This window comes from Oncorhynchus clarkii, chromosome 4, assembly GCF_045791955.1.
Source record: "Oncorhynchus clarkii lewisi isolate Uvic-CL-2024 chromosome 4, UVic_Ocla_1.0, whole genome shotgun sequence".
Lineage (NCBI taxonomy): Eukaryota > Metazoa > Chordata > Actinopteri > Salmoniformes > Salmonidae > Oncorhynchus > Oncorhynchus clarkii.
In genome coordinates this window covers 47,342,054-47,369,269 of record NC_092150.1, presented here as the reverse complement: position 1 = coordinate 47,369,269, position 27,216 = coordinate 47,342,054, and positions in this window count along the sequence as shown.

Genomic DNA, 27,216 nt, shown 5'->3' with positions numbered 1-27,216 from the left:
GTTTTTAGACCTTGTTTAGTGTCACAAACATGTTTTTAGACCTTTTTTAGTGCCGCAAACATCATTTTAGAGCTTGTTTAGTGCCACAAACATGATTTTAGACCTTGTTTAGTGCCACAAACATGATTTTAGACCTTGTTTAGTGTCACAAACATGTTTTTAGACCTTGTTTAGTGTCACAAACATGTTTTTAGACCTTTTTTAGTGCCGCAAACATCATTTTAGAGCTTGTTTAGTGCCACAAACATGATTTTAGACCTTGTTTAGTGCCACAAACATGATTTTAGACCTTGTTTAGTGCCATAAACATGTTTTTAGACCTTGTTTAGCTCCACAAACATCATTTTAGACCTTGTTTAGTGCCACAAACATGATTTTAGACCTTGTTTAGTGCCACAAACATGATTTTAGACCTTTTTTAGTGCCACAAACATGATTTTAGACCTTGTTTAGCTCCACAAACATCATTTTAGACCTTGTTTAGTGTCACAAACATGTTTTTAGACCTTGTTTAGTGTCACAAACATGTTTTTAGACCTTGTTTAGTGTCACAAACATGTTTTTAGACCTTGTTTAGTGCCGCAAACATCATTTTAGAGCTTGTTTAGTGCCACAAACATGATTTTAGACCTTGTTTAGTGTCACAAACATGTTTTTAGACCTTGTTTAGCTCCACAAACATCATTTTAGAGCTTGTTTAGTGCCACAAACATGTTTTTAGACCTTGTTTAGCTCCACAAACATCATTTTAGACCTTGTTTAGTGCCATAAACATGTTTTTAGACCTTGTTTAGCTCCACAAACATCATTTTAGACCTTGTTTAGTGCCATAAACATGTTTTTAGACCTTGTTTAGTGTCACAAACATGTTTTTAGACCTTGTTTAGCTCCACAAACATCATTTTAGACCTTGTTTAGTGTCACAAACATGTTTTTAGACCTTGTTTAGTGTCACAAACATGTTTTTAGACCTTGTTTAGTGCCGCAAACATCATTTTAGAGCTTGTTTAGTGCCACAAACATGATTTTAGACCTTGTTTAGTGTCACAAACATGTTTTTAGACCTTGTTTAGCTCCACAAACATCATTTTAGAGCTTGTTTAGTGCCACAAACATGTTTTTAGACCTTGTTTAGCTCCACAAACATCATTTTAGACCTTGTTTAGTGCCATAAACATGTTTTTAGACCTTGTTTAGCTCCACAAACATCATTTTAGACCTTGTTTAGTGCCATAAACATGTTTTTAGACCTTGTTTAGTGTCACAAACATGTTTTTAGACCTTGTTTAGTGTCACAAACATGTTTTTAGACCTTGTTTAGCTCCACAAACATGATTTTAGACCTTGTTTAGTGCCACAAACATGATTTTAGACCTTGTTTAGTGCCACAAACATGATTTTAGACCTTGTTTAGTGTCACAAACATGTTTTTAGACCTTGTTTAGCTCCACAAACATCATTTTAGACCTTGTTTAGTGCCATAAACATGTTTTTAGACCTTGTTTAGCTCCACAAACATCATTTTAGACCTTGTTTAGTGTCACAAACATGTTTTTAGACCTTGTTTAGTGTCACAAACATGTTTTTAGACCTTTTTTAGTGCCGCAAACATCATTTTAGAGCTTGTTTAGTGCCACAAACATGATTTTAGACCTTGTTTAGTGCCACAAACATGATTTTAGACCTTGTTTAGTGCCATAAACATGTTTTTAGACCTTGTTTAGCTCCACAAACATCATTTTAGACCTTGTTTAGTGCCACAAACATGATTTTAGACCTTGTTTAGTGCCACAAACATGATTTTAGACCTTTTTTAGTGCCACAAACATGATTTTAGACCTTGTTTAGCTCCACAAACATCATTTTAGACCTTGTTTAGTGTCACAAACATGTTTTTAGACCTTGTTTAGTGTCACAAACATGTTTTTAGACCTTGTTTAGTGTCACAAACATGTTTTTAGACCTTGTTTAGTGCCGCAAACATCATTTTAGAGCTTGTTTAGTGCCACAAACATGATTTTAGACCTTGTTTAGTGTCACAAACATGTTTTTAGACCTTGTTTAGCTCCACAAACATCATTTTAGAGCTTGTTTAGTGCCACAAACATGTTTTTAGACCTTGTTTAGCTCCACAAACATCATTTTAGACCTTGTTTAGTGCCATAAACATGTTTTTAGACCTTGTTTAGCTCCACAAACATCATTTTAGACCTTGTTTAGTGCCATAAACATGTTTTTAGACCTTGTTTAGTGTCACAAACATGTTTTTAGACCTTGTTTAGTGTCACAAACATGTTTTTAGACCTTGTTTAGCTCCACAAACATGATTTTAGACCTTGTTTAGTGCCACAAACATGATTTTAGACCTTGTTTAGTGCCACAAACATGATTTTAGACCTTGTTTAGTGTCACAAACATGTTTTTAGACCTTGTTTAGCTCCACAAACATCATTTTAGACCTTGTTTAGTGCCATAAACATGTTTTTAGACCTTGTTTAGTGCCATAAACATGTTTTTAGACCTTGTTTAGTGTCACAAACATGTTTTTAGACCTTGTTTAGTGCCATAAACATGTTTTTAGACCTTGTTTAGTGTCACAAAAATGATTTTAGACCTTGTTTAGCTCCACAAACATCATTTTAGACCTTGTTTAGTGCCACAAACATGATTTTAGACCTTGTTTAGTGCCACAAACATGATTTTAGACCTTGTTTAGTGTCACAAACATGTTTTTAGACCTTGTTTAGCTCCACAAACATCATTTTAGACCTTGTTTAGTGCCATAAACATGTTTTTAGACCTTGTTTAGCTCCACAAACATCATTTTAGAGCTTGTTTAGTGCCACAAACATGATTTTAGACCTTGTTTAGTGCCACAAACATGATTTTAGACCTTGTTTAGTGCCATAAACATGTTTTTAGACCTTGTTTAGCTCCACAAACATCATTTTAGACCTTGTTTAGTGCCACAAACATGATTTTAGACCTTGTTTAGTGCCACAAACATGATTTTAGACCTTTTTTAGTGCCACAAACATGATTTTAGACCTTGTTTAGTGTCACAAAAATGATTTTAGACCTTGTTTAGCTCCACAAACATCATTTTAGACCTTGTTTAGTGCCACAAACATGATTTTAGACCTTGTTTAGTGCCACAAACATGATTTTAGACCTTGTTTAGTGTCACAAAAATGATTTTAGACCTTGTTTAGCTCCACAAACATCATTTTAGACCTTGTTTAGTGCCACAAACATGATTTTAGACCTTGTTTAGTGCCACAAACATGATTTTAGACCTTGTTTAGTGTCACAAACATGTTTTTAGACCTTGTTTAGCTCCACAAACATCATTTTAGACCTTGTTTAGTGCCATAAACATGTTTTTAGACCTTGTTTAGCTCCACAAACATCATTTTAGAGCTTGTTTAGTGCCACAAACATGATTTTAGACCTTGTTTAGTGCCACAAACATGATTTTAGACCTTGTTTAGTGCCATAAACATGTTTTTAGACCTTGTTTAGCTCCACAAACATCATTTTAGACCTTGTTTAGTGCCACAAACATGATTTTAGACCTTGTTTAGTGCCACAAACATGATTTTAGACCTTTTTTAGTGCCACAAACATGATTTTAGACCTTGTTTAGCTCCACAAACATCATTTTAGACCTTGTTTAGTGTCACAAACATGTTTTTAGACCTTGTTTAGCTCCACAAACATCATTTTAGACCTTGTTTAGTGCCATAAACATGTTTTTAGACCTTGTTTAGTGTCACAAACATGTTTTTAGACCTTGTTTAGTGTCACAAACATGTTTTTAGACCTTGTTTAGCTCCACAAACATCATTTTAGACCTTGTTTAGTGTCACAAACATGTTTTTAGACCTTGTTTAGTGTCACAAACATGTTTTTAGACCTTGTTTAGCTCCACAAACATCATTTTAGACCTTGTTTAGTGCCACAAACATGATTTTAGACCTTGTTTAGTATCACAAACATGTTTTTAGACCTTGTTTAGTGCCACAAACATGATTTTAGACCTTGTTTAGCTCCACAAACATCATTTTAGACCTTGTTTAGTGCCATAAACATGTTTTTAGACCTTGTTTAGCTCCACAAACATCATTTTAGACCTTGTTTAGTGTCACAAACATGTTTTTAGACCTTGTTTAGTGCCATAAACATGTTTTTAGACCTTGTTTAGTGTCACAAACATGTTTTTAGACCTTGTTTAGCTCCACAAACATCATTTTAGACCTTGTTTAGTGTCACAAACATGTTTTTAGACCTTGTTTAGTGTCACAAACATGTTTTTAGACCTTGTTTAGTGCCGCAAACATCATTTTAGAGCTTGTTTAGTGCCACAAACATGATTTTAGACCTTGTTTAGTGTCACAAACATGTTTTTAGACCTTGTTTAGCTCCACAAACATCATTTTAGAGCTTGTTTAGTGCCACAAACATGTTTTTAGACCTTGTTTAGCTCCACAAACATCATTTTAGACCTTGTTTAGTGCCATAAACATGTTTTTAGACCTTGTTTAGCTCCACAAACATCATTTTAGACCTTGTTTAGTGTCACAAACATGTTTTTAGACCTTGTTTAGTGCCATAAACATGTTTTTAGACCTTGTTTAGTGTCACAAAAATGATTTTAGACCTTGTTTAGCTCCACAAACATCATTTTAGACCTTGTTTAGTGCCACAAACATGATTTTAGACCTTGTTTAGTGCCACAAACATGATTTTAGACCTTGTTTAGTGCCACAAACATGATTTTAGACCTTGTTTAGTGTCACAAACATGTTTTTAGACCTTGTTTAGCTCCACAAACATCATTTTAGACCTTGTTTAGTGCCATAAACATGTTTTTAGACCTTGTTTAGTGCCATAAACATGTTTTTAGACCTTGTTTAGTGTCACAAACATGTTTTTAGACCTTGTTTAGTGCCATAAACATGTTTTTAGACCTTGTTTAGTGTCACAAAAATGATTTTAGACCTTGTTTAGCTCCACAAACATCATTTTAGACCTTGTTTAGTGCCACAAACATGATTTTAGACCTTGTTTAGTGCCACAAACATGATTTTAGACCTTTTTTAGTGCCACAAACATGATTTTAGACCTTGTTTAGTGTCACAAACATGTTTTTAGACCTTGTTTAGCTCCACAAACATCATTTTAGACCTTGTTTAGTGCCATAAACATGTTTTTAGACCTTGTTTAGCTCCACAAACATCATTTTAGACCTTGTTTAGTGTCACAAACATGTTTTTAGACCTTGTTTAGTGTCACAAACATGTTTTTAGACCTTTTTTAGTGCCGCAAACATCATTTTAGAGCTTGTTTAGTGCCACAAACATGATTTTAGACCTTGTTTAGTGCCACAAACATGATTTTAGACCTTGTTTAGTGTCACAAACATGTTTTTAGACCTTGTTTAGTGTCACAAACATGTTTTTAGACCTTTTTTAGTGCCGCAAACATCATTTTAGAGCTTGTTTAGTGCCACAAACATGATTTTAGACCTTGTTTAGTGCCACAAACATGATTTTAGACCTTGTTTAGTGCCATAAACATGTTTTTAGACCTTGTTTAGCTCCACAAACATCATTTTAGACCTTGTTTAGTGCCACAAACATGATTTTAGACCTTGTTTAGTGCCACAAACATGATTTTAGACCTTTTTTAGTGCCACAAACATGATTTTAGACCTTGTTTAGCTCCACAAACATCATTTTAGACCTTGTTTAGTGTCACAAACATGTTTTTAGACCTTGTTTAGTGTCACAAACATGTTTTTAGACCTTGTTTAGTGTCACAAACATGTTTTTAGACCTTGTTTAGTGCCGCAAACATCATTTTAGAGCTTGTTTAGTGCCACAAACATGATTTTAGACCTTGTTTAGTGTCACAAACATGTTTTTAGACCTTGTTTAGCTCCACAAACATCATTTTAGAGCTTGTTTAGTGCCACAAACATGTTTTTAGACCTTGTTTAGCTCCACAAACATCATTTTAGACCTTGTTTAGTGCCATAAACATGTTTTTAGACCTTGTTTAGCTCCACAAACATCATTTTAGACCTTGTTTAGTGCCATAAACATGTTTTTAGACCTTGTTTAGTGTCACAAACATGTTTTTAGACCTTGTTTAGTGTCACAAACATGTTTTTAGACCTTGTTTAGCTCCACAAACATGATTTTAGACCTTGTTTAGTGCCACAAACATGATTTTAGACCTTGTTTAGTGCCACAAACATGATTTTAGACCTTGTTTAGTGTCACAAACATGTTTTTAGACCTTGTTTAGCTCCACAAACATCATTTTAGACCTTGTTTAGTGCCATAAACATGTTTTTAGACCTTGTTTAGTGCCATAAACATGTTTTTAGACCTTGTTTAGTGTCACAAACATGTTTTTAGACCTTGTTTAGTGCCATAAACATGTTTTTAGACCTTGTTTAGTGTCACAAAAATGATTTTAGACCTTGTTTAGCTCCACAAACATCATTTTAGACCTTGTTTAGTGCCACAAACATGATTTTAGACCTTGTTTAGTGCCACAAACATGATTTTAGACCTTGTTTAGTGTCACAAACATGTTTTTAGACCTTGTTTAGCTCCACAAACATCATTTTAGACCTTGTTTAGTGCCATAAACATGTTTTTAGACCTTGTTTAGCTCCACAAACATCATTTTAGACCTTGTTTAGTGTCACAAACATGTTTTTAGACCTTGTTTAGTGTCACAAACATGTTTTTAGACCTTTTTTAGTGCCGCAAACATCATTTTAGAGCTTGTTTAGTGCCACAAACATGATTTTAGACCTTGTTTAGTGCCACAAACATGATTTTAGACCTTGTTTAGTGCCATAAACATGTTTTTAGACCTTGTTTAGCTCCACAAACATCATTTTAGACCTTGTTTAGTGCCACAAACATGATTTTAGACCTTGTTTAGTGCCACAAACATGATTTTAGACCTTTTTTAGTGCCACAAACATGATTTTTGACCTTGTTTAGCTCCACAAACATCATTTTAGACCTTGTTTAGTGCCATAAACATGTTTTTAGACCTTGTTTAGCTCCACAAACATCATTTTAGACCTTGTTTAGTGTCACAAACATGTTTTTAGACCTTGTTTAGTGCCATAAACATGTTTTTAGACCTTGTTTAGTGTCACAAACATGTTTTTAGACCTTGTTTAGCTCCACAAACATCATTTTAGACCTTGTTTAGTGTCACAAACATGTTTTTAGACCTTGTTTAGTGTCACAAACATGTTTTTAGACCTTGTTTAGTGCCGCAAACATCATTTTAGAGCTTGTTTAGTGCCACAAACATGATTTTAGACCTTGTTTAGTGTCACAAACATGTTTTTAGACCTTGTTTAGCTCCACAAACATCATTTTAGAGCTTGTTTAGTGCCACAAACATGTTTTTAGACCTTGTTTAGCTCCACAAACATCATTTTAGACCTTGTTTAGTGCCATAAACATGTTTTTAGACCTTGTTTAGCTCCACAAACATCATTTTAGACCTTGTTTAGTGCCATAAACATGTTTTTAGACCTTGTTTAGTGCCATAAACATGTTTTTAGACCTTGTTTAGCTCCACAAACATCATTTTAGACCTTGTTTAGTGCCACAAACATGATTTTAGACCTTGTTTAGTGCCACAAACATGATTTTAGACCTTTTTTAGTGCCACAAACATGATTTTAGACCTTGTTTAGTGTCACAAACATGTTTTTAGACCTTGTTTAGCTCCACAAACATCATTTTAGACCTTGTTTAGTGCCATAAACATGATTTTAGACCTTGTTTAGTGTCACAAACATGTTTTTAGACCTTGTTTAGCTCCACAAACATCATTTTAGAGCTTGTTTAGTGCCACAAACATGTTTTTAGACCTTGTTTAGCTCCACAAACATCATTTTAGACCTTGTTTAGTGCCATAAACATGTTTTTAGACCTTGTTTAGCTCCACAAACATCATTTTAGACCTTGTTTAGTGCCATAAACATGTTTTTAGACCTTGTTTAGTGTCACAAACATGTTTTTAGACCTTGTTTAGTGTCACAAACATGTTTTTAGACCTTGTTTAGCTCCACAAACATGATTTTAGACCTTGTTTAGTGCCACAAACATGATTTTAGACCTTGTTTAGTGCCACAAACATGATTTTAGACCTTGTTTAGTGTCACAAACATGTTTTTAGACCTTGTTTAGCTCCACAAACATCATTTTAGACCTTGTTTAGTGCCATAAACATGTTTTTAGACCTTGTTTAGTGCCATAAACATGTTTTTAGACCTTGTTTAGTGTCACAAACATGTTTTTAGACCTTGTTTAGTGCCATAAACATGTTTTTAGACCTTGTTTAGTGTCACAAAAATGATTTTAGACCTTGTTTAGCTCCACAAACATCATTTTAGACCTTGTTTAGTGCCACAAACATGATTTTAGACCTTGTTTAGTGCCACAAACATGATTTTAGACCTTTTTTAGTGCCACAAACATGATTTTAGACCTTGTTTAGTGTCACAAACATGTTTTTAGACCTTGTTTAGCTCCACAAACATCATTTTAGACCTTGTTTAGTGCCATAAACATGTTTTTAGACCTTGTTTAGCTCCACAAACATCATTTTAGACCTTGTTTAGTGTCACAAACATGTTTTTAGACCTTGTTTAGTGTCACAAACATGTTTTTAGACCTTTTTTAGTGCCGCAAACATCATTTTAGAGCTTGTTTAGTGCCACAAACATGATTTTAGACCTTGTTTAGTGCCACAAACATGATTTTAGACCTTGTTTAGTGCCATAAACATGTTTTTAGACCTTGTTTAGCTCCACAAACATCATTTTAGACCTTGTTTAGTGCCACAAACATGATTTTAGACCTTGTTTAGTGCCACAAACATGATTTTAGACCTTTTTTAGTGCCACAAACATGATTTTAGACCTTGTTTAGCTCCACAAACATCATTTTAGACCTTGTTTAGTGTCACAAACATGTTTTTAGACCTTTTTTAGTGTCACAAACATGTTTTTAGACCTTGTTTAGTGTCACAAACATGTTTTTAGACCTTGTTTAGTGCCGCAAACATCATTTTAGAGCTTGTTTAGTGCCACAAACATGATTTTAGACCTTGTTTAGTGTCACAAACATGTTTTTAGACCTTGTTTAGCTCCACAAACATCATTTTAGAGCTTGTTTAGTGCCACAAACATGTTTTTAGACCTTGTTTAGCTCCACAAACATCATTTTAGACCTTGTTTAGTGCCATAAACATGTTTTTAGACCTTGTTTAGCTCCACAAACATCATTTTAGACCTTGTTTAGTGCCATAAACATGTTTTTAGACCTTGTTTAGTGTCACAAACATGTTTTTAGACCTTGTTTAGTGTCACAAACATGTTTTTAGACCTTGTTTAGCTCCACAAACATCATTTTAGACCTTGTTTAGTGCCATAAACATGTTTTTAGACCTTGTTTAGCTCCACAAACATCATTTTAGACCTTGTTTAGTGCCATAAACATGTTTTTAGACCTTGTTTAGTGTCACAAACATGTTTTTAGACCTTGTTTAGTGTCACAAACATGTTTTTAGACCTTGTTTAGCTCCACAAACATGATTTTAGACCTTGTTTAGTGCCACAAACATGATTTTAGACCTTGTTTAGTGCCACAAACATGATTTTAGACCTTGTTTAGTGTCACAAACATGTTTTTAGACCTTGTTTAGCTCCACAAACATCATTTTAGACCTTGTTTAGTGCCATAAACATGTTTTTAGACCTTGTTTAGTGCCATAAACATGTTTTTAGACCTTGTTTAGTGTCACAAACATGTTTTTAGACCTTGTTTAGTGCCATAAACATGTTTTTAGACCTTGTTTAGTGTCACAAAAATGATTTTAGACCTTGTTTAGCTCCACAAACATCATTTTAGACCTTGTTTAGTGCCACAAACATGATTTTAGACCTTGTTTAGTGCCACAAACATGATTTTAGACCTTTTTTAGTGCCACAAACATGATTTTAGACCTTGTTTAGTGTCACAAACATGTTTTTAGACCTTGTTTAGCTCCACAAACATAATTTTAGACCTTGTTTAGTGCCATAAACATGTTTTTAGACCTTGTTTAGCTCCACAAACATCATTTTAGACCTTGTTTAGTGTCACAAACATGTTTTTAGACCTTGTTTAGTGTCACAAACATGTTTTTAGACCTTTTTTAGTGCCGCAAACATCATTTTAGAGCTTGTTTAGTGCCACAAACATGATTTTAGACCTTGTTTAGTGCCACAAACATGATTTTAGACCTTGTTTAGTGCCATAAACATGTTTTTAGACCTTGTTTAGCTCCACAAACATCATTTTAGACCTTGTTTAGTGCCACAAACATGATTTTAGACCTTGTTTAGTGCCACAAACATGATTTTAGACCTTTTTTAGTGCCACAAACATGATTTTAGACCTTGTTTAGCTCCACAAACATCATTTTAGACCTTGTTTAGTGTCACAAACATGTTTTTAGACCTTTTTTAGTGTCACAAACATGTTTTTAGACCTTGTTTAGTGTCACAAACATGTTTTTAGACCTTGTTTAGTGCCGCAAACATCATTTTAGAGCTTGTTTAGTGCCACAAACATGATTTTAGACCTTGTTTAGTGTCACAAACATGTTTTTAGACCTTGTTTAGCTCCACAAACATCATTTTAGAGCTTGTTTAGTGCCACAAACATGTTTTTAGACCTTGTTTAGCTCCACAAACATCATTTTAGACCTTGTTTAGTGCCATAAACATGTTTTTAGACCTTGTTTAGCTCCACAAACATCATTTTAGACCTTGTTTAGTGCCATAAACATGTTTTTAGACCTTGTTTAGTGTCACAAACATGTTTTTAGACCTTGTTTAGTGTCACAAACATGTTTTTAGACCTTGTTTAGCTCCACAAACATGATTTTAGACCTTGTTTAGTGCCACAAACATGATTTTAGACCTTGTTTAGTGCCACAAACATGATTTTAGACCTTGTTTAGTGTCACAAACATGTTTTTAGACCTTGTTTAGCTCCACAAACATCATTTTAGACCTTGTTTAGTGCCATAAACATGTTTTTAGACCTTGTTTAGTGCCATAAACATGTTTTTAGACCTTGTTTAGTGTCACAAACATGTTTTTAGACCTTGTTTAGTGCCATAAACATGTTTTTAGACCTTGTTTAGTGTCACAAAAATGATTTTAGACCTTGTTTAGCTCCACAAACATCATTTTAGACCTTGTTTAGTGCCACAAACATGATTTTAGACCTTGTTTAGTGCCACAAACATGATTTTAGACCTTTTTTAGTGCCACAAACATGATTTTAGACCTTGTTTAGTGTCACAAACATGTTTTTAGACCTTGTTTAGCTCCACAAACATCATTTTAGACCTTGTTTAGTGCCATAAACATGTTTTTAGACCTTGTTTAGCTCCACAAACATCATTTTAGACCTTGTTTAGTGTCACAAACATGTTTTTAGACCTTGTTTAGTGTCACAAACATGTTTTTAGACCTTTTTTAGTGCCGCAAACATCATTTTAGAGCTTGTTTAGTGTCACAAACATGTTTTTAGACCTTGTTTAGTGTCACAAACATGTTTTTAGACCTTGTTTAGCTCCACAAACATGATTTTAGACCTTGTTTAGTGCCACAAACATGATTTTAGACCTTGTTTAGTGCCACAAACATGATTTTAGACCTTGTTTAGTGTCACAAACATGTTTTTAGACCTTGTTTAGCTCCACAAACATCATTTTAGACCTTGTTTAGTGCCATAAACATGTTTTTAGACCTTGTTTAGCTCCACAAACATCATTTTAGACCTTGTTTAGTGCCATAAACATGTTTTTAGACCTTGTTTAGCTCCACAAACATCATTTTAGACCTTGTTTAGTGCCATAAACATGTTTTTAGACCTTGTTTAGTGTCACAAACATGTTTTTAGACCTTGTTTAGTGTCACAAACATGTTTTTAGACCTTGTTTAGCTCCACAAACATGATTTTAGACCTTGTTTAGTGCCACAAACATGATTTTAGACCTTGTTTAGTGCCACAAACATGATTTTAGACCTTGTTTAGTGTCACAAACATGTTTTTAGACCTTGTTTAGCTCCACAAACATCATTTTAGACCTTGTTTAGTGCCATAAACATGTTTTTAGACCTTGTTTAGTGCCATAAACATGTTTTTAGACCTTGTTTAGTGTCACAAACATGTTTTTAGACCTTGTTTAGTGCCATAAACATGTTTTTAGACCTTGTTTAGTGTCACAAAAATGATTTTAGACCTTGTTTAGCTCCACAAACATCATTTTAGACCTTGTTTAGTGCCACAAACATGATTTTAGACCTTGTTTAGTGCCACAAACATGATTTTAGACCTTGTTTAGTGTCACAAACATGTTTTTAGACCTTGTTTAGCTCCACAAACATCATTTTAGACCTTGTTTAGTGCCATAAACATGTTTTTAGACCTTGTTTAGCTCCACAAACATCATTTTAGACCTTGTTTAGTGTCACAAACATGTTTTTAGACCTTGTTTAGTGTCACAAACATGTTTTTAGACCTTTTTTAGTGCCGCAAACATCATTTTAGAGCTTGTTTAGTGCCACAAACATGATTTTAGACCTTGTTTAGTGCCACAAACATGATTTTAGACCTTGTTTAGTGCCATAAACATGTTTTTAGACCTTGTTTAGCTCCACAAACATCATTTTAGACCTTGTTTAGTGCCACAAACATGATTTTAGACCTTGTTTAGTGCCACAAACATGATTTTAGACCTTTTTTAGTGCCACAAACATGATTTTTGACCTTGTTTAGCTCCACAAACATCATTTTAGACCTTGTTTAGTGCCATAAACATGTTTTTAGACCTTGTTTAGCTCCACAAACATCATTTTAGACCTTGTTTAGTGTCACAAACATGTTTTTAGACCTTGTTTAGTGCCATAAACATGTTTTTAGACCTTGTTTAGTGTCACAAACATGTTTTTAGACCTTGTTTAGCTCCACAAACATCATTTTAGACCTTGTTTAGTGTCACAAACATGTTTTTAGACCTTGTTTAGTGTCACAAACATGTTTTTAGACCTTGTTTAGTGCCGCAAACATCATTTTAGAGCTTGTTTAGTGCCACAAACATGATTTTAGACCTTGTTTAGTGTCACAAACATGTTTTTAGACCTTGTTTAGCTCCACAAACATCATTTTAGAGCTTGTTTAGTGCCACAAACATGTTTTTAGACCTTGTTTAGCTCCACAAACATCATTTTAGACCTTGTTTAGTGCCATAAACATGTTTTTAGACCTTGTTTAGCTCCACAAACATCATTTTAGACCTTGTTTAGTGCCATAAACATGTTTTTAGACCTTGTTTAGTGCCATAAACATGTTTTTAGACCTTGTTTAGCTCCACAAACATCATTTTAGACCTTGTTTAGTGCCACAAACATGATTTTAGACCTTGTTTAGTGCCACAAACATGATTTTAGACCTTTTTTAGTGCCACAAACATGATTTTAGACCTTGTTTAGTGTCACAAACATGTTTTTAGACCTTGTTTAGCTCCACAAACATCATTTTAGACCTTGTTTAGTGCCATAAACATGATTTTAGACCTTGTTTAGTGTCACAAACATGTTTTTAGACCTTGTTTAGCTCCACAAACATCATTTTAGAGCTTGTTTAGTGCCACAAACATGTTTTTAGACCTTGTTTAGCTCCACAAACATCATTTTAGACCTTGTTTAGTGCCATAAACATGTTTTTAGACCTTGTTTAGCTCCACAAACATCATTTTAGACCTTGTTTAGTGCCATAAACATGTTTTTAGACCTTGTTTAGTGTCACAAACATGTTTTTAGACCTTGTTTAGTGTCACAAACATGTTTTTAGACCTTGTTTAGCTCCACAAACATGATTTTAGACCTTGTTTAGTGCCACAAACATGATTTTAGACCTTGTTTAGTGCCACAAACATGATTTTAGACCTTGTTTAGTGTCACAAACATGTTTTTAGACCTTGTTTAGCTCCACAAACATCATTTTAGACCTTGTTTAGTGCCATAAACATGTTTTTAGACCTTGTTTAGTGCCATAAACATGTTTTTAGACCTTGTTTAGTGTCACAAACATGTTTTTAGACCTTGTTTAGTGCCATAAACATGTTTTTAGACCTTGTTTAGTGTCACAAAAATGATTTTAGACCTTGTTTAGCTCCACAAACATCATTTTAGACCTTGTTTAGTGCCACAAACATGATTTTAGACCTTGTTTAGTGCCACAAACATGATTTTAGACCTTTTTTAGTGCCACAAACATGATTTTAGACCTTGTTTAGTGTCACAAACATGTTTTTAGACCTTGTTTAGCTCCACAAACATCATTTTAGACCTTGTTTAGTGCCATAAACATGTTTTTAGACCTTGTTTAGCTCCACAAACATCATTTTAGACCTTGTTTAGTGTCACAAACATGTTTTTAGACCTTGTTTAGTGTCACAAACATGTTTTTAGACCTTTTTTAGTGCCGCAAACATCATTTTAGAGCTTGTTTAGTGCCACAAACATGATTTTAGACCTTGTTTAGTGCCACAAACATGATTTTAGACCTTGTTTAGTGCCATAAACATGTTTTTAGACCTTGTTTAGCTCCACAAACATCATTTTAGACCTTGTTTAGTGCCACAAACATGATTTTAGACCTTGTTTAGTGCCACAAACATGATTTTAGACCTTTTTTAGTGCCACAAACATGATTTTAGACCTTGTTTAGCTCCACAAACATCATTTTAGACCTTGTTTAGTGTCACAAACATGTTTTTAGACCTTTTTTAGTGTCACAAACATGTTTTTAGACCTTGTTTAGTGTCACAAACATGTTTTTAGACCTTGTTTAGTGCCGCAAACATCATTTTAGAGCTTGTTTAGTGCCACAAACATGATTTTAGACCTTGTTTAGTGTCACAAACATGTTTTTAGACCTTGTTTAGCTCCACAAACATCATTTTAGAGCTTGTTTAGTGCCACAAACATGTTTTTAGACCTTGTTTAGCTCCACAAACATCATTTTAGACCTTGTTTAGTGCCATAAACATGTTTTTAGACCTTGTTTAGCTCCACAAACATCATTTTAGACCTTGTTTAGTGCCATAAACATGTTTTTAGACCTTGTTTAGTGTCACAAACATGTTTTTAGACCTTGTTTAGTGTCACAAACATGTTTTTAGACCTTGTTTAGCTCCACAAACATCATTTTAGACCTTGTTTAGTGCCATAAACATGTTTTTAGACCTTGTTTAGCTCCACAAACATCATTTTAGACCTTGTTTAGTGCCATAAACATGTTTTTAGACCTTGTTTAGTGTCACAAACATGTTTTTAGACCTTGTTTAGTGTCACAAACATGTTTTTAGACCTTGTTTAGCTCCACAAACATGATTTTAGACCTTGTTTAGTGCCACAAACATGATTTTAGACCTTGTTTAGTGCCACAAACATGATTTTAGACCTTGTTTAGTGTCACAAACATGTTTTTAGACCTTGTTTAGCTCCACAAACATCATTTTAGACCTTGTTTAGTGCCATAAACATGTTTTTAGACCTTGTTTAGTGCCATAAACATGTTTTTAGACCTTGTTTAGTGTCACAAACATGTTTTTAGACCTTGTTTAGTGCCATAAACATGTTTTTAGACCTTGTTTAGTGTCACAAAAATGATTTTAGACCTTGTTTAGCTCCACAAACATCATTTTAGACCTTGTTTAGTGCCACAAACATGATTTTAGACCTTGTTTAGTGCCACAAACATGATTTTAGACCTTTTTTAGTGCCACAAACATGATTTTAGACCTTGTTTAGTGTCACAAACATGTTTTTAGACCTTGTTTAGCTCCACAAACATCATTTTAGACCTTGTTTAGTGCCATAAACATGTTTTTAGACCTTGTTTAGCTCCACAAACATCATTTTAGACCTTGTTTAGTGTCACAAACATGTTTTTAGACCTTGTTTAGTGTCACAAACATGTTTTTAGACCTTTTTTAGTGCCGCAAACATCATTTTAGAGCTTGTTTAGTGCCACAAACATGATTTTAGACCTTGTTTAGTGCCACAAACATGATTTTAGACCTTGTTTAGTGCCATAAACATGTTTTTAGACCTTGTTTAGCTCCACAAACATCATTTTAGACCTTGTTTAGTGCCACAAACATGATTTTAGACCTTGTTTAGTGCCACAAACATGATTTTAGACCTTTTTTAGTGCCACAAACATGATTTTAGACCTTGTTTAGCTCCACAAACATCATTTTAGACCTTGTTTAGTGTCACAAACATGTTTTTAGACCTTTTTTAGTGTCACAAACATGTTTTTAGACCTTGTTTAGTGTCACAAACATGTTTTTAGACCTTGTTTAGTGCCGCAAACATCATTTTAGAGCTTGTTTAGTGCCACAAACATGATTTTAGACCTTGTTTAGTGTCACAAACATGTTTTTAGACCTTGTTTAGCTCCACAAACATCATTTTAGAGCTTGTTTAGTGCCACAAACATGTTTTTAGACCTTGTTTAGCTCCACAAACATCATTTTAGACCTTGTTTAGTGCCATAAACATGTTTTTAGACCTTGTTTAGCTCCACAAACATCATTTTAGACCTTGTTTAGTGCCATAAACATGTTTTTAGACCTTGTTTAGTGTCACAAACATGTTTTTAGACCTTGTTTAGTGTCACAAACATGTTTTTAGACCTTGTTTAGCTCCACAAACATGATTTTAGACCTTGTTTAGTGCCACAAACATGATTTTAGACCTTGTTTAGTGCCACAAACATGATTTTAGACCTTGTTTAGTGTCACAAACATGTTTTTAGACCTTGTTTAGCTCCACAAACATCATTTTAGACCTTGTTTAGTGCCATAAACATGTTTTTAGACCTTGTTTAGTGCCATAAACATGTTTTTAGACCTTGTTTAGTGTCACAAACATGTTTTTAGACCTTGTTTAGTGCCATAAACATGTTTTTAGACCTTGTTTAGTGTCACAAAAATGATTTTAGACCTTGTTTAGCTCCACAAACATCATTTTAGACCTTGTTTAGTGCCACAAACATGATTTTAGACCTTGTTTAGTGCCACAAACATGATTTTAGACCTTTTTTAGTGCCACAAACATGATTTTAGACCTTGTTTAGTGTCACAAACATGTTTTTAGACCTTGTTTAGCTCCACAAACATCATTTTAGACCTTGTTTAGTGCCATAAACATGTTTTTAGACCTTGTTTAGCTCCACAAACATCATTTTAGACCTTGTTTAGTGTCACAAACATGTTTTTAGACCTTGTTTAGTGTCACAAACATGTTTTTAGACCTTTTTTAGTGCCGCAAACATCATTTTAGAGCTTGTTTAGTGCCACAAACATGATTTTAGACCTTGTTTAGTGCCACAAACATGATTTTAGACCTTGTTTAGTGCCATAAACATGTTTTTAGACCTTGTTTAGCTCCACAAACATCATTTTAGACCTTGTTTAGTGCCACAAACATGATTTTAGACCTTGTTTAGTGCCACAAACATGATTTTAGACCTTTTTTAGTGCCACAAACATGATTTTAGACCTTGTTTAGCTCCACAAACATCATTTTAGACCTTGTTTAGTGTCACAAACATGTTTTTAGACCTTGTTTAGTGTCACAAACATGTTTTTAGACCTTGTTTAGTGTCACAAACATGTTTTTAGACCTTGTTTAGTGCCGCAAACATCATTTTAGAGCTTGTTTAGTGCCACAAACATGATTTTAGACCTTGTTTAGTGTCACAAACATGTTTTTAGACCTTGTTTAGCTCCACAAACATCATTTTAGAGCTTGTTTAGTGCCACAAACATGTTTTTAGACCTTGTTTAGCTCCACAAACATCATTTTAGACCTTGTTTAGTGCCATAAACATGTTTTTAGACCTTGTTTAGCTCCACAAACATCATTTTAGACCTTGTTTAGTGCCATAAACATGTTTTTAGACCTTGTTTAGTGTCACAAACATGTTTTTAGACCTTGTTTAGTGTCACAAACATGTTTTTAGACCTTGTTTAGCTCCACAAACATGATTTTAGACCTTGTTTAGTGCCACAAACATGATTTTAGACCTTGTTTAGTGCCACAAACATGATTTTAGACCTTGTTTAGTGTCACAAACATGTTTTTAGACCTTGTTTAGCTCCACAAACATCATTTTAGACCTTGTTTAGTGCCATAAACATGTTTTTAGACCTTGTTTAGTGCCATAAACATGTTTTTAGACCTTGTTTAGTGTCACAAACATGTTTTTAGACCTTGTTTAGTGCCATAAACATGTTTTTAGACCTTGTTTAGTGTCACAAAAATGATTTTAGACCTTGTTTAGCTCCACAAACATCATTTTAGACCTTGTTTAGTGCCACAAACATGATTTTAGACCTTGTTTAGTGCCACAAACATGATTTTAGACCTTTTTTAGTGCCACAAACATGATTTTAGACCTTGTTTAGTGTCACAAACATGTTTTTAGACCTTGTTTAGCTCCACAAACATCATTTTAGACCTTGTTTAGTGCCATAAACATGTTTTTAGACCTTGTTTAGCTCCACAAACATCATTTTAGACCTTGTTTAGTGTCACAAACATGTTTTTAGACCTTGTTTAGTGTCACAAACATGTTTTTAGACCTTTTTTAGTGCCGCAAACATCATTTTAGAGCTTGTTTAGTGCCACAAACATGATTTTAGACCTTGTTTAGTGCCACAAACATGATTTTAGACCTTGTTTAGTGCCATAAACATGTTTTTAGACCTTGTTTAGCTCCACAAACATCATTTTAGACCTTGTTTAGTGCCACAAACATGATTTTAGACCTTGTTTAGTGCCACAAACATGATTTTAGACCTTTTTTAGTGCCACAAACATGATTTTAGACCTTGTTTAGCTCCACAAACATCATTTTAGACCTTGTTTAGTGTCACAAACATGTTTTTAGACCTTGTTTAGTGCCATAAACATGTTTTTAGACCTTGTTTAGCTCCACAAACATGATTTTAGACCTTGTTTAGTGCCACAAACATGATTTTAGACCTTGTTTATTGTCACAAACATGTTTTTAGACCTTGTTTAGCTCCACAAACATCATTTTAGACCTTGTTTAGTGCCATAAACATGTTTTTAGACCTTGTTTAGTGCCACAAACATGATTTTAGACCTTGTTTAGCTCCACAAACATCATTTTAGACCTTGTTTAGTGCCATAAACATGTTTTTAGACCTTGTTTAGTGTCACAAAAATGATTTTAGACCTTGTTTAGCTCCACAAACATCATTTTAGACCTTGTTTAGTGCCACAAACATGATTTTAGACCTTGTTAAGTGCCACAAACATGATTTTAGACCTTGTTTAGTGTCACAAACATGTTTTTAGACCTTGTTTAGCTCCACAAACATCATTTTAGACCTTGTTTAGTGCCATAAACATGTTTTTAGACCTTGTTTAGCTCCACAAACATCATTTTAGACCTTGTTTAGTGTCACAAACATGTTTTTAGACCTTGTTTAGTGTCACAAACATGTTTTTAGACCTTGTTTAGTGCCACAAACATGATTTTAGACCTTGTTTAGTGCCATAAACATGTTTTTAGACCTTGTTTAGCTCCACAAACATCATTTTAGACCTTGTTTAGTGCCACAAACATGATTTTAGACCTTGTTTAGTGCCACAAACATGATTTTAGACCTTTTTTAGTGCCACAAACATGATTTTAGACCTTGTTTAGCTCCACAAACATCATTTTAGACCTTGTTTAGTGTCACAAACATGTTTTTAGACCTTGTTTAGTGCCATAAACATGTTTTTAGACCTTGTTTAGTGTCACAAACATGTTTTTAGACCTTGTTTAGTGTCACAAACATGTTTTTAGACCTTGTTTAGTGCCGCAAACATCATTTTAGAGCTTGTTTAGTGCCACAAACATGATTTTAGACCTTGTTTAGTGTCACAAACATGTTTTTAGACCTTGTTTAGCTCCACAAACATCATTTTAGAGCTTGTTTAGCTCCACAAACATCATTTTAGACCTTGTTTAGTGCCACAAACATGATTTTAGACCTTGTTTAGTGCCACAAACATGATTTTAGACCTTTTTTAGTGCCACAAACATGATTTTAGACCTTGTTTAGCTCCACAAACATCATTTTAGACCTTGTTTAGTGTCACAAACATGTTTTTAGACCTTGTTTAGTGCCATAAACATGTTTTTAGACCTTGTTTAGCTCCACAAACATGATTTTAGACCTTGTTTAGTGCCACAAACATGATTTTAGACCTTGTTTATTGTCACAAACATGTTTTTAGACCTTGTTTAGCTCCACAAACATCATTTTAGACCTTGTTTAGTGCCATAAACATGTTTTTAGACCTTGTTTAGTGCCACAAACATGATTTTAGACCTTGTTTAGCTCCACAAACATCATTTTAGACCTTGTTTAGTGCCATAAACATGTTTTTAGACCTTGTTTAGTGTCACAAAAATGATTTTAGACCTTGTTTAGCTCCACAAACATCATTTTAGACCTTGTTTAGTGCCACAAACATGATTTTAGACCTTGTTAAGTGCCACAAACATGATTTTAGACCTTGTTTAGTGTCACAAACATGTTTTTAGACCTTGTTTAGCTCCACAAACATCATTTTAGACCTTGTTTAGTGCCATAAACATGTTTTTAGACCTTGTTTAGCTCCACAAACATCATTTTAGACCTTGTTTAGTGTCACAAACATGTTTTTAGACCTTGTTTAGTGTCACAAACATGTTTTTAGACCTTGTTTAGTGCCACAAACATGATTTTAGACCTTGTTTAGTGCCATAAACATGTTTTTAGACCTTGTTTAGCTCCACAAACATCATTTTAGACCTTGTTTAGTGCCACAAACATGATTTTAGACCTTGTTTAGTGCCACAAACATGATTTTAGACCTTTTTTAGTGCCACAAACATGATTTTAGACCTTGTTTAGCTCCACAAACATCATTTTAGACCTTGTTTAGTGTCACAAACATGTTTTTAGACCTTGTTTAGTGCCATAAACATGTTTTTAGACCTTGTTTAGTGTCACAAACATGTTTTTAGACCTTGTTTAGTGTCACAAACATGTTTTTAGACCTTGTTTAGTGCCGCAAACATCATTTTAGAGCTTGTTTAGTGCCACAAACATGATTTTAGACCTTGTTTAGTGTCACAAACATGTTTTTAGACCTTGTTTAGCTCCACAAACATCATTTTAGAGCTTGTTTAGTGCCACAAACATGTTTTTAGACCTTGTTTAGCTCCACAAACATCATTTTAGACCTTGTTTAGTGCCATAAACATGTTTTTAGACCTTGTTTAGCTCCACAAACATCATTTTAGACCTTGTTTAGTGCCATAAACATGTTTTTAGACCTTGTTTAGTGTCACAAACATGTTTTTAGACCTTGTTTAGCTCCACAAACATGATTTTAGACCTTGTTTAGTGCCACAAACATGATTTTAGACCTTGTTTAGTGCCACAAACATGATTTTAGACCTTGTTTAGTGTCACAAACATGTTTTTAGACCTTGTTTAGCTCCACAAACATCATTTTAGACCTTGTTTAGTGCCATAAACATGTTTTTAGACCTTGTTTAGTGCCATAAACATGTTTTTAGACCTTGTTTAGTGTCACAAACATGTTTTTAGACCTTGTTTAGTGCCATAAACATGTTTTTAGACCTTGTTTAGTGTCACAAAAATGATTTTAGACCTTGTTTAGCTCCACAAACATCATTTTAGACCTTGTTTAGTGCCACAAACATGATTTTAGACCTTGTTTAGTGCCACAAACATGATTTTAGACCTTTTTTAGTGCCACAAACATGATTTTAGACCTTGTTTAGTGTCACAAACATGTTTTTAGACCTTGTTTAGCTCCACAAACATCATTTTAGACCTTGTTTAGTGCCATAAACATGTTTTTAGACCTTGTTTAGCTCCACAAACATCATTTTAGACCTTGTTTAGTGTCACAAACATGTTTTTAGACCTTGTTTAGTGTCACAAACATGTTTTTAGACCTTTTTTAGTGCCGTAAACATCATTTTAGAGCTTGTTTAGTGCCACAAACATGATTTTAGACCTTGTTTAGTGCCACAAACATGATTTTAGACCTTGTTTAGTGCCATAAACATGTTTTTAGACCTTGTTTAGCTCCACAAACATCATTTTAGACCTTGTTTAGTGCCACAAACATGATTTTAGACCTTGTTTAGTGCCACAAACATGATTTTAGACCTTTTTTAGTGCCACAAACATGATTTTAGACCTTGTTTAGCTCCACAAACATCATTTTAGACCTTGTTTAGTGTCACAAACATGTTTTTAGACCTTGTTTAGTGCCATAAACATGTTTTTAGACCTTGTTTAGTGTCACAAACATGTTTTTAGACCTTGTTTAGTGTCACAAACATGTTTTTAGACCTTGTTTAGCTCCACAAACATGATTTTAGACCTTGTTTAGTGCCACAAACATGATTTTAGACCTTGTTTATTGTCACAAACATGTTTTTAGACCTTGTTTAGCTCCACAAACATCATTTTAGACCTTGTTTAGTGTCACAAACATGTTTTTAGACCTTGTTTAGTGCCATAAACATGTTTTTAGACCTTGTTTAGTGTCACAAACATGTTTTTAGACCTTGTTTAGTGTCACAAAAATGATTTTAGACCTTGTTTAGCTCCACAAACATCATTTTAGACCTTGTTTAGTGCCACAAACATGATTTTAGACCTTGTTAAGTGCCACAAACATGATTTTAGACCTTGTTTAGTGTCACAAACATGTTTTTAGACCTTGTTTAGCTCCACAAACATCATTTTAGACCTTGTTTAGTGCCATAAACATGTTTTTAGACCTTGTTTAGCTCCACAAACATCATTTTAGACCTTGTTTAGTGTCACAAACATGTTTTTAGACCTTGTTTAGTGCCATAAACATGTTTTTAGACCTTGTTTAGTGTCACAAACATGTTTTTAGACCTTGTTTAGTGCCGCAAACATCATTTTAGAGCTTGTTTAGTGCCACAAACATGATTTTAGACCTTGTTTAGTGTCACAAACATGTTTTTAGACCTTGTTTAGCTCCACAAACATCATTTTAGAGCTTGTTTAGTGCCACAAACATGTTTTTAGACCTTGTTTAGCTCCACAAACATCATTTTAGACCTTGTTTAGTGCCATAAACATGTTTTTAGACCTTGTTTAGCTCCACAAACATCATTTTAGACCTTGTTTAGTGCCATAAACATGTTTTTAGACCTTGTTTAGTGTCACAAACATGTTTTTAGACCTTGTTTAGCTCCACAAACATGATTTTAGACCTTGTTTAGTGCCACAAACATGATTTTAGACCTTGTTTAGTGCCACAAACATGATTTTAGACCTTGTTTAGTGTCACAAACATGTTTTTAGACCTTGTTTAGCTCCACAAACATCATTTTAGACCTTGTTTAGTGCCATAAACATGTTTTTAGACCTTGTTTAGTGCCATAAACATGTTTTTAGACCTTGTTTAGTGTCACAAACATGTTTTTAGACCTTGTTTAGTGCCATAAACATGTTTTTAGACCTTGTTTAGTGTCACAAAAATGATTTTAGACCTTGTTTAGCTCCACAAACATCATTTTAGACCTTGTTTAGTGCCACAAACATGATTTTAGACCTTGTTTAGTGCCACAAACATGATTTTAGACCTTTTTTAGTGCCACAAACATGATTTTAGACCTTGTTTAGTGTCACAAACATGTTTTTAGACCTTGTTTAGCTCCACAAACATCATTATAGACCTTGTTTAGTGCCATAAACATGTTTTTAGACCTTGTTTAGCTCCACAAACATCATTTTAGACCTTGTTTAGTGTCACAAACATGTTTTTTTGACCTTGTTTAGTGTCACAAACATGTTTTTAGACCTTTTTTAGTGCCGTAAACATCATTTTAGAGCTTGTTTAGTGCCACAAACATGATTTTAGACCTTGTTTAGTGCCACAAACATGATTTTAGACCTTGTTTAGTGCCATAAACATGTTTTTAGACCTTGTTTAGCTCCACAAACATCATTTTAGACCTTGTTTAGTGCCACAAACATGATTTTAGACCTTGTTTAGTGCCACAAACATGATTTTAGACCTTTTTTAGTGCCACAAACATGATTTTAGACCTTGTTTAGCTCCACAAACATCATTTTAGACCTTGTTTAGTGTCACAAACATGTTTTTAGACCTTGTTTAGTGCCATAAACATGTTTTTAGACCTTGTTTAGTGTCACAAACATGTTTTTAGACCTTGTTTAGTGTCACAAACATGTTTTTAGACCTTGTTTAGCTCCACAAACATGATTTTAGACCTTGTTTAGTGCCACAAACATGATTTTAGACCTTGTTTATTGTCACAAACATGTTTTTAGACCTTGTTTAGCTCCACAAACATCATTTTAGACCTTGTTTAGTGTCACAAACATGTTTTTAGACCTTGTTTAGTGCCATAAACATGTTTTTAGACCTTGTTTAGTGTCACAAACATGTTTTTAGACCTTGTTTAGTGTCACAAAAATGATTTTAGACCTTGTTTAGCTCCACAAACATCATTTTAGACCTTGTTTAGTGCCACAAACATGATTTTAGACCTTGTTAAGTGCCACAAACATGATTTTAGACCTTGTTTAGTGTCACAAACATGTTTTTAGACCTTGTTTAGCTCCACAAACATCATTTTAGACCTTGTTTAGTGCCATAAACATGTTTTTAGACCTTGTTTAGCTCCACAAACATCATTTTAGACCTTGTTTAGTGTCACAAACATGTTTTTAGACCTTGTTTAGTGTCACAAACATGTTTTTAGACCTTGTTTAGTGCCACAAACATGATTTTAGACCTTGTTTAGTGCCATAAACATGTTTTTAGACCTTGTTTAGCTCCACAAACATCATTTTAGACCTTGTTTAGTGCCACAAACATGATTTTAGACCTTGTTTAGTGCCACAAACATGATTTTAGACCTTTTTTAGTGCCACAAACATGATTTTAGACCTTGTTTAGCTCCACAAACATCATTTTAGACCTTGTTTAGTGTCACAAACATGTTTTTAGACCTTGTTTAGTGCCATAAACATGTTTTTAGACCTTGTTTAGTGTCACAAACATGTTTTTAGACCTTGTTTAGTGTCACAAACATGTTTTTAGACCTTGTTTAGCTCCACAAACATGATTTTAGACCTTGTTTAGTGCCACAAACATGATTTTAGACCTTGTTTAGTGTCACAAACATGTTTTTAGACCTTGTTTAGCTCCACAAACATCATTTTAGACCTTGTTTAGTGCCATAAACATGTTTTTAGACCTTGTTTAGTGCCACAAACATGATTTTAGACCTTGATTAGCTCCACAAACATCATTTTAGACCTTGTTTAGTGCCATAAACATGTTTTTAGACCTTGTTTAGTGTCACAAACATGTTTTTAGACCTTGTTTAGTAACACAAACATGTTTTTAGACCTTGTTTAGCTCCACAAACATCATTTTAGACCTTGTTTAGTGTCACAAACATGTTTTTAGACCTTGTTTAGTGTCACAAACATGTTTTTAGACCTTGTTTAGTGCCGCAAACATCATTTTAGAGCTTGTTTAGTGCCACAAACATGATTTTAGACCTTTTTTAGTGCCACAAACATGATTTTAGACCTTGTTTAGCTCCACAAACATCATTTTAGACCTTGTTTAGTGTCACAAACATGTTTTTAGACCTTGTTTAGTGCCATAAACATGTTTTTAGACCTTGTTTAGTGTCACAAACATGTTTTTAGACCTTGTTTAGTGTCACAAACATGTTTTTAGACCTTGTTTAGCTCCACAAACATGATTTTAGACCTTGTTTAGTGCCACAAACATGATTTTAGACCTTGTTTAGTGTCACAAACATGTTTTTAGACCTTGTTTAGCTCCACAAACATCATTTTAGACCTTGTTTAGTGCCATAAACATGTTTTTAGACCTTGTTTAGTGCCACAAACATGATTTTAGACCTTGTTTAGCTCCACAAACATCATTTTAGACCTTGTTTAGTGCCATAAACATGTTTTTAGACCTTGTTTAGTGTCACAAACATGTTTTTAGACCTTGTTTAGTAACACAAACATGTTTTTAGACCTTGTTTAGTGCCGCAAACATCATTTTAGAGCTTGTTTAGTGCCACAAACATGATTTTAGACCTTTTTTAGTGCCACAAACATGATTTTAGACCTTGTTTAGCTCCACAAACATCATTTTAGACCTTGTTTAGTGTCACAAACATGTTTTTAGACCTTGTTTAGTGCCATAAACATGTTTTTAGACCTTGTTTAGTGTCACAAACATGTTTTTAGACCTTGTTTAGTGTCACAAACATGTTTTTAGACCTTGTTTAGCTCCACAAACATGTTTTTAGACCTTGTTTAGCTCCACAAACATCATTTTAGACCTTGTTTAGTGCCACAAACATGTTTTTAGACCTTGTTTAGTGCCATAAACATGTTTTTAGACCTTGTTTAGTGTCACAAACATGTTTTTAGACCTTGTTTAGCTCCACAAACATGTTTTTAGACCTTGTTTAGTGTCACAAACATGTTTTTAGACCTTGTTTAGTGTCACAAACATGTTTTTAGACCTTGTTTAGCTCCACAAACATCATTTTAGAGCTTGTTTAGTGCCACAAACATGATTTTAGACCTTGTTTAGTGCCATAAACATGTTTTTAGACCTTGTTTAGTGTCACAAACATGTTTTTAGACCTTGTTTAGTGTCACAAACATGTTTTTAGACCTTGTTTAGTGCCGCAAACATCATTTTAGAGCTTGTTTAGTGCCACAAACATGATTTTAGACCTTGTTTAGTGCCATAAACATGTTTTTAGACCTTGTTTAGCTCCACAAACATGATTTTAGACCTTGTTTAGCTCCACAAACATGATTTTAGACCTTGTTTAGCTCCATGAACATGATTTTAGACCTTGTTTAGTGCCACAAACATGATTTTAGACCTTGTTTAGTGTCACAAACATGTTTTTAGACCTTGTTTAGTGCCGCAAA